Below are 9,979 nucleotides of genomic sequence, written 5' to 3'. Positions count from 1 at the left end.
CCAATCCGGCGGCTGGATTATTGGTGCAGATGTCAAGGAGTTCTTCAATTTGTCAAATGATGATTTGCAAGACTCATTAAACTCAAATGACACATCTTTTTGTAAAAGCTTGCACATGGGGGATGCGATCTTGGCGAAATCTTGAATGTATCTCCTGTAGAAACCTGCATGGCCAAGAAAAGAACGTACTTCCTGCACACATGTGGGGTAAGGGAGAGAGTGAATGATATCAATTTTAGCCCTATCTACCTCTATTCCCTTAGACGAAACCACATGACCCAAAACCACACCTTGCCCAACCATAAAATGACATTTTTCAGAATTTAAAACCAAGTTGGTCTCGACACACCACCTCTTAAGGACAAGTGCAAGGTTAGATAGACAATTTTCAAAGGACTCACTATAGACAGTGAAGTCATCCATAAAAACTTCTAAGATATGCTCAATAAAGTCCGAAAAAATACTAACCATACACCGTTGGAAAGTGGCCGGTGCATTGCAAAGTCCAAAGGGCATCCGTTGATACGCAAAGGTGCCAAATGGGCATGTGAACGTCGTTTTTTTCTGATCCTCTGGTGCGATAGCAATCTGAAAATAACCAAAATATCCATCAAGAAAACAATAGTAAGGATGACACGCTAACCTTTCAATCATTTGATCAATAAAGGGTAAAGGAAAGTGTTCCTTTCGGGTTCCGGCATTCAGCTTCCTGTAGTCAATACAAACCCTCCACCCATTTTGAATACGGGTGGGAACCATCTCGTCATCCTTGTTTTTTACAACAGTAATTCCGGTTTTCTTGGGTACCACTTGGACAAGACTGACCCACTGACTGTCAGAGATCGGGTAGATGACCCCAACTTCAAGCAGCTTCAGAATTTCCGCCATTACCACCTCCATCATTGGTGGATTTAACTTTCTTTGTGGTTGACGTGAGGGATTTGCTCCTTCCTCCATCAATATTCGATGCATGCATGTGGAAGGGCTAATTCCCTTGATGTCTGCTATAGTCCATCCAATAGCAGTCTTGTGCTCTTTCAATACTTTGACTAACTGCTCCTCTTGATCGACTTCCAAACTGTTGGAGATGATAACCGGTAGTGTTTCTCCTTCGCCAAGGAAAACATACTTCAGATGGTTTGGAAGCGTCTTTAATTCGACCACTGGTGCCTGCAAAACAGATGGAAGACGCCTAGTATTAGAGATTGACAAGGATAAGTAAGAGGCATTACCTGACTGAGGTAGCTCAGGCGAACTATTCAGAAGTTTCTCAATCTCTTCCACTTCATGACTGCATCGAATCCCATCTTTTGTCTGCATAGTGGGTGCTGTAATAGCCACCTCTAGCTCATCTTTCCCTGCATGCTCACAATAATCTTGGGCCAAGAAATCCACAATATCAACAGAAAATACACAATCATCACTATCAGGAAATTTCATGGCATCATAAATATTAAATTTCACAACCTCGCCATCGAATTCCATAGTAAGTGTGCCACTGTGAACATCAATTTTTGTCATGGAAGTTTTCAAAAACGGTTTGCCTAACAAAATGGGACTATTATGATCACCGTTTTCCATGTCTAGCACATAAAAATCTGCAGAAAACACCAATTCATTGACTTGCACTAACACATCTTCTACTACTCCCCTAGGGTATACATTAGACCTATCAGCTAGTTGAATAACAATTCCAGTTTTGTTCAATGGGCCAAGTTTCAAGGATGCATAGATAGAATAAGGCATAACATTGATCGATGCTCCTAGATCTAACATGGCCTTCTCAAGTCTAACATTCCCTATGGTGCATGGGATAGAAAACATACCTGGATGAAAGAGTGGGTGCCCGGTGAGCCAACTTGTGGCTAAGGGCTTTGATGACTCTTTGTATAAACAATCTTTTGTTTAATATAATTTACACTTTTATTAATGGCAATGACTTTATCTTTCTTCATATTGTTATATTGTGATATACTATTGTTGTTTTGATAAAGACCTTGAATATACTATAGTGTATGTAAGATGTGGTAGAACATGGAGATGTCTATCATGAAACACATCTTATAGTCACTGTATATTCTAAACTGTTCCTAGTCGATTGAGCCGTCCGATAATAAGGATAAGGATCGCTCGAGTTTGCGACTAGCATTTGCGATGCAGAGTACCACGTTTCATTGGTAAGAAACATAGAGATGTTCGAAGCATGCAAATGGATATTCATATGATGAATGATCGAACTACCCTATCTGGACTTTCCAAGTGGTTATCACTTATCGAGTGGATAAAGTCCGCGGTTTTGGTTGTACACCATTAGTCCTTACTACTTGAAACATCATTGAGACTCTATATGCTAGTACTGTGCTTTGACTCGTTTACCGACTCTATTGGGGTCATCAGGTGTCGGGATTGGGTACAGTTACAACACATATAGGAGTCAATGCTTTGTTGTCAAGGATTCACCACATACTTGCGAGTGTGGATATCCTATGCGATCTGAGGAGATATTAGTGTGACGAATCTCTGGCCAGAGTACATGATGTGTTTTAAGAAATGGTTTCTTAGTAACACATGCGATGTCACTATTTGATCTTCAAGATGTATTGCATAGTTATCGAATCTCGAACGACTCTCGATATACCAATGGTTGTTGATTCGATCGGGATATATGGATGAAGGGACCGTACTGTACGCTAACCAAAATCTATTGGTTCTTGCAGGCACTATCAGTGATACCTAGGGAATCATGGGGCGATGTTGCTAGGCGCTCTTACCATGATTCGATGGGCAAGTCGGAAATTGTTGTTCCGAGTCACAAGGAGTTGTGAGCCCACGGCTAGCTGTATCCCTGAACCATTGAGGGTCACACAGAGTAATGGATTTTTAATCCCCGTTGAGATAGTTAAATTTAAAGAGTTAAATTTAATGAACAAAGAAGTTGGACTTCTTAATTATGAGTAGAGGAGTAAGATTTCCTAAAATGACATAGGGATGGGCATTTTTGGAAATCACTGAATTCGGATTCAGAAAAATTTATCTTGACTTTAAAAGGTGCAGAAATGGTTTCTGTGCACATTGGTGAAATCGGTTTATCAATCGGAGTCACGATGAATTTTATATTAATTTCTGAACATGCGGGCTTTGCTTGTCGGGCTTGAACTTATGACTAATGGGCCCTAAGCTGTTAGTGGCCTACATTATAAATAAGTTATTGCAGTACAGAAATTACACACAACAGGTCACAAAATTTTAAAAAAACCCTAGTCTTTTTCCTCTGAAGTGGCCGCACCCTTTTCCCCTCTGCTCGGTAAAATCCAGTCTGTGAATTTTGAATTACAGTCTGGTTTAACGGATCAAATTCGTTAATCTCTTCGTAGAAACTTCTGATAGATTTTCTAGTGCAATCTATCAGAGGGATTAAATATCCGTTCGTGGACCTGATTGAAGAACAGTTCGTCCATCAGTTCTAGGGATATACAACAAGAGCAGAGCAATCTGTTGGTTTCCAAAATCTCGATTCGAGATTGAAGGTAAAAATTTATAATCGTTATTTAATTTTTACACACACACAATTTAATCGTAAGGTTGATACCCATTATGGAATCGTTCCATATAAAAATTTTAAACTTCCGCTGCACCGGGTATCAATCCTGATTGATCTGATCACCGCGTTCTCCAACAGTGGTATCAGAGCCAGGTTGCTCAGGTCAAGCGATTAAATTAATCTATTGTACAAAAATTTTTTAAGCCTCGGTTTTTGAAACAAAATAAATATTTAAAAAAAAAAAATATTTCGGGCAAAAACCCGGGCAGCGATTGGATAAGGATGATCGATTGCCATGACCAATTTTGTAGGTGTATGTTAGGAATTTACATTTGTTTTTATTGTTGTTGGTTTTATTAATGAGCCTGGTTTATGGCCCAATATGAATTATCATATGTAATAAAAGTGGGCTTGGTTTATGGCCCGTTCCCACCCCTTAAAAATGTATCCCCTACTTGTCATTGTTATTTATTGTAAATACATTAGATTTAGTGGGAGATCAAGATTTGAAGATGGAGGTGGGCCCAGCAGACCAATAAAGACAGAAGAAATGTAAATTGGAAGCTCAATGTAATAGGATTGCATTACATACTGCATATTACCTAGGATTGGACTAAGACTCGTGATTGGCAACCACGGGTCGATTAGAAATGGAATCGATCATCCTATATAATATATGATATTATTGTTGTATGCATGTTTTAGACAAAATTGTGTGAATCCGGCAAGCATACAAAAAAATTTTAAAAATGATGAGACAAATTTTCATAATTAAAATCCCTCATTTTAAATATGATTTAAAATTGATATCAAGATAAATAAAGGAAATTTAAATTTGTTTAAATGTTCCTACCTTCCATCAACGATCAATGTATGAGATGCTACTCGCGGATACGGTCCGGCTCATATTATTGGGGGGGGCCGTTCGTCGGAAAGCTGTACATTGGATCGACACATGTTGTAAGTTGGGTGGAACTCCCATGGGATCGGCTCATATTATTGGGGGATCCACATGGCGACCGTCCATCACAATTTAATATTGATGGGTCATCTTGACATGTTACAATAATCGGCGTCATATTATTGGGCCCTTATTGGACATGAGGTAAACACGTGGAGGTTGCTTTGGAAGCAATTGGGCTCTACCTTTTGAAAATTATGGTTGGTTGATATTATTCGGGACCATAGTTTGTCAATTGGACTCCATGTTCTCACTAAGGAAAACAGTTTTCCGTTTTCACTAGAGGGTAGTGAAATCGTTAAAATAGTGGGAGTGAGATTCATAAAATAAATTTCGCCTATTTTATGTCTTAGTAAATTGCTTAAACAATCACTGATATTTGTCTGTTTCTTTTCAGTATTTCATAAAGATGAATTCGCGTAATCCACTTTTCTCGATCCTCGAACAAAATAAGTTGACTGGCGCAAACTATACGGAATGGTTCCGTAAGTTGAAGATTGTCTTGACTTCGGAGAAGATGCTCTACGTGTTAGAAAAATCTCCTCCGAAGGAAGCACCAGCTGACATAAGTCCGGAAGAGTTAGCCAAACTTGATACATGGTGAGACCATGATATCAAGGCCAAATGCTATATGCAAGCCTCGATGTCTGATGAACTCCAGAGACGATTTGAGGACACCGTGAATGCTGCTGACATTCACGTACAACTCAAGGAACTTTTTGGGGCTCAATCGAGGGCTGAAAGGTTCGCTACTGTAAAGGAGCTAATGACGTGTCGCATGCGTGAAGGGACTTCGGTCCGTGATCATGGGGTACGAGTGATTTGGCTCATACAGAAGTTGGTAACCCTTGATTTGGTGTTGGAGCATGAACTCAACGTGGACTTACTACTTCTGTCTCTTCCTTCTTCGTTTGACGGATTTGTGGTGAATTTCAATATGAACAAGATAGAGGCCTCCCTTGAAGAGATGGTAAATATGCTTGTGACATATGAATCCACATTAAAGAAGGATAAACCGGCTTTCTTGGTGGGCTCCTCTTCTTCTGCTAAGAAGGGGCCAAGCACAAAGGGTAAGAAACGTTCTGCCCCACCCAAGAAAATTGAACCCGAGAAGAAGTACAAGACAAAAGCTTCAAACATGGAAAAATCCAAGGATGTTTGCCATTACTGCAAGAAGCCCGGTCATTGGAAGCGTAACTGCAAGGAATATCTAGAGCAGTTGCGAACTGCGAAGGGTATGTTCTATATTGAAATAAATGTTTCACTTAATACTACTTCTTGGGTATTGGATACCGGATGTGGATCTCACATTTGCAATGATTTGCAGGTGATGACAAGAAGTCGCAGGCTTAGAATGGGTGAGACCCAGCTGAGGCTCGGAAATGGTTCTAGAGTTGAAGCTAAAGCTGTGGAAGATATTTATTTAATTTTGCAGAACGGTTTTAAGTTACTTTTGAGAGATGTTTTATTTGTTTCGGATTTTATTAAAAACATTATTTCTGTTTCTATGCTTGATAGAGATGGTTATTCTTGCAATTTTGTGAATGAGATTTGCAATATTTACAAGAATGAATGTTTGATTGGAAATGGACAACTTGAAAATGATCTATATAACTTAAAACTAAAAGACGTACCAATAAATTATGTTGATAAATCGGCAACAACAAACAAAAGTAAAATCGATAGTCAAAACCCGGCAAACCTTTGGCATGCTAGGCTAGGTCATATTTCCTCAAGGAGGATGAACAAGCTAGTGGGAGAGGGCATGTTTGATATGTCTGATATTAACTCTCTACCTACTTGTGAATCCTGCCTGAAAGGAAAAATGACTAAATCTTCTTTTAAGGGGAAACCTGAGCGTAGTCAAAATCTGTTGGATTTGATCCATACAGATGTTTGTGGTCCATTTAGAGTTGGTACTCAATATGGCCACACCTACTTCATTACCTTTACTGATGATTATTCTAGGTATGGGTATTTATATTTAATGAAATATAAGTCTGAAGCATTTGAAAAGTTCAAAGAATTCAAGGCTGAAGTAGAAAACAAGCTATGTAAAAGCATTAAAGCACTTCGATCGGATCGAGGTGGAGAATACTTAAGTACCGAGTTTTTGGACTATCTGAAAGAGAATGGGATTCTCTCTTAGTGGACTCCTCCTATGACACCACAGCTGAATGGTGTATCGGAGCGTCGTAATCGAACTTTGTTGGACATGGTTCGATCCATGATGAGCTTCACTGAGCTTCCACCTTCGTTTTGGGGCTATGCGCTTGAAACGGCGGTATTGTTGTTGAACAACGTCCACACTAAAGCAGTGGACAAAACACCATACGAGTTATGGAATAGCAAAGCTCCTAAGTATTCGTACTTGAGGATTTGGGGATGTCCTGCTTACGTGAAGCGGACAGTGGGAGATAAGTTGGATAGTCGATCCAGCTTATGTTATTTTGTAGGATATCCGAAGAATTCAATCGGATATTATTTCTATTATCCTGCTGAAACAAAGGTGTTTGTTTCAAGAAATGCCACCTTCTTGGAGAAGGAGTTCTTATTGGATAAGAAAGGCGAGATGATGGAACTCGAAGAAATTCGAGAAGAACCCGAAATACAAAATAACGATCCTACACTCAGGAACCATTGATAGACACGCCTGTACCTAGAAGATCCGAGAGGACTTCTAGACCTCCTATTCGATATGGTCTTCTTCTTGAAGGGGATCAAGATGAACCCGATGTTGGATGTGATCCAAGAAACTTCAAGGAAGCAATTTCTGATGCGGATTCAAATTTATGGCTTGAAGCTATGCAGTCGGAAATAGATTCGATGCATAAAAACCAAGTTTGGTCTTTAGTAGATCCTCCCGATGGAATTGTTCCAATAGGGTGTAAATGGATCTACAAGAGAAAGCTTGGGCCTGATGGTAAGGTATTGACCTACAAGGCGCGATTGGTGGCAAAAGGTTATAATCAAAGACAAGGAGTTGACTATGATGAAACCTTTTCACCAGTTGCAATGTTCAAGTCCATAAGAATCCTTATTGCCATAGCTGCTTGGTATGACTATGAGATATGGCAAATAGATGTGAAGACTGCTTTTCTTAATGGAGACATTAAGGAAGAAATCTATATGAAGCAGCCTGAGGGTTACACATCCATGGGAAGCGAGCATAAGGTATGCAAGCTTCAGAGATCAATTTATGGTCTAAAACAAGCATCAAGAAGTTGGAACCAGAAATTTGATGAAACAATAAAGGATTTTGGTTTCATCAAGAACCCGGAGGAACCATGCGTGTACAAGAAAGTAGTTAAGGATGCTGTGACATTCTTAGTACTTTATGTTGATGACATCCTACTCATTGGGAATGACGTAGGGATGTTGCAGTAAACAAAGATATGGTTATCAGGTAGATTCTCGATGAAGGATTTGGGTGAGGCATCCTATATTCTAGGGATACAGATCTATAGAGATAGATCTAAGAGAATGATAGGACTCACTCAATCAACCTACATCGACACCATATTGAAACGGTTTTCAATGGATGGGTCCAAGAGAGGACATCTACCCATGTGTCATGGAGTTTCTCTATCCAAGCTATGTGTCCCAAGACGGATGAAGAGATAGAGAAAATGACACATGTACCATATGCGTCAGCCATAGGTAGTATCATGTATGGGATGATATCTACCAGACCGGATGTAGCATTTGCTCTGAGTGTCACGAGCAGATATCAAGCTAATCCCGGTCAAATGCATTGGAAAGTCGTGAAGGACATTCTTAAGTACTTACGAAGGACTAAGAATATGTTCATGGTATATGGAGGAAGAGAACTAAAATTGGAAGGCTATACCGACTCTAGCTTCCAAAGTGACGTGGATGACTCGAAGTCAACCTCTGGATTTGTGTTCATGCTCAATGGCGGTGCTGTCTCTTGGAAAAGTTCCAAGCAGGACACCACAGCGGATTCCACCACTGAGGCAGAATACATTGCAGCATCAGCTGCTGCTAAAGAGGTCGTTTGGATGAGGAATTTCGTCCAAGAGTTGGGCGTAATTCCTGAAGTTGTTGGTCCAGTCCCGGTGTACTGTGACAACACGGGTGCCATTGCTCAGGCAAAGGAACCAAGGTCTCATCAAAGATCCAAACACGTACTGAGTAAATACCACATCATCCGGGAGATTGTGGAAAGAGGAGACATCACTGTCGAAAGAGTGGCCTCTGCAGACAATATCGCTGATCCACTTACTAAGCCCTTGCCAGGACCATTATTTGACAAACATCGCGAAGCAATGGGTCTACGTAGTATGACTAGTTGGCTTTAGGGCAAGTGGGAGATTGAAAGAGTGGGTGCCCGGTGAGCCAACTTGTGGCTAAGGGCTTTGATGACTCTTTGTATAAACAATCTTTTATTTAATATAATTTACACTTTTATTAATGACAATGACTTTATCTTTCTTCATATTGTTATATTGTGATATACTATTGTTGTTTTGATAAAGACCTTGAATATACTATAGTGTATGTAAGATGTGGTAGAACATGGAGATGTCTATCATGAAACACATCTTATAGTCACTGTATATTCTAAACTGTTCCTAGTCGATTGAGCCGTCCGATAATAAGGATAAGGATCGCTCGAGTTTGAGACTAGCATTTGCGATGCAGAGTACCACGTTTTATTGGTAAGGAACATAGAGATGTTCGAAGCATGCAAATGGATATTCATATGATGAATGATCGAACTACCCTATCCGGACTTTCCAAGTGGTTATCACTTATCGAGTGGATAAAGTCCGCGGTTTTGGTTGTACACCATTAGTCCTTACTACTTGAAACATCATTGAGACTCTATATGCTAGTACTGTGCTTTGACTCGTTTACCGACTCTATTGGGGTCATCAGGTGTCGGGATTGGGTACAGTTACAACACATATAGGAGTCAATGCTTTGTTGTCAAGGATTCACCACATACTTGCGAGTGTGGATATCCTATGCGATCTGAGGAGATATTAGTGTGACGAATCTCTGGCCAGAGTACATGATGTGTTTTAAGAAATGGTTTCTTAGTAACACATGCGATGTCACTATTTGATCTTCAAGATGTATTGCATAGTTATCGAATCTCGAACGACTCTCGATATACCAATGGTTGTTGATTCGATCGGGATATATGGATGAAGGGACCGTACTGTACGCTAACCAAAATCTATTGGTTCTTGCAGGCACTATCAGTGATACCTAGGGAATCATGGGGCGATGTTGCTAGGCGCTCTTACCATGATTCGATGGGCAAGTCGAAAATTGTTGTTCCGAGTCACAAGGAGTTGTGAGCCCACGGCTAGCTGTATCCCTGAACCATTGAGGGTCACACAGAGTAATGGATTTTTAATCCCCGTTGAGATAGTTAAATTTAAAGAGTTAAATTTAATGAACAAAGAAGTTGGACTTCTTAATTATGAGTAAAGGAGTAAGATTTC

This window comes from Henckelia pumila, chromosome 2 (genome assembly GCF_033568475.1).
Source record: "Henckelia pumila isolate YLH828 chromosome 2, ASM3356847v2, whole genome shotgun sequence".
NCBI classification, from domain to species: Eukaryota; Viridiplantae; Streptophyta; class Magnoliopsida; order Lamiales; family Gesneriaceae; genus Henckelia; species Henckelia pumila.
This window is presented reverse-complemented; position numbering follows the sequence as displayed.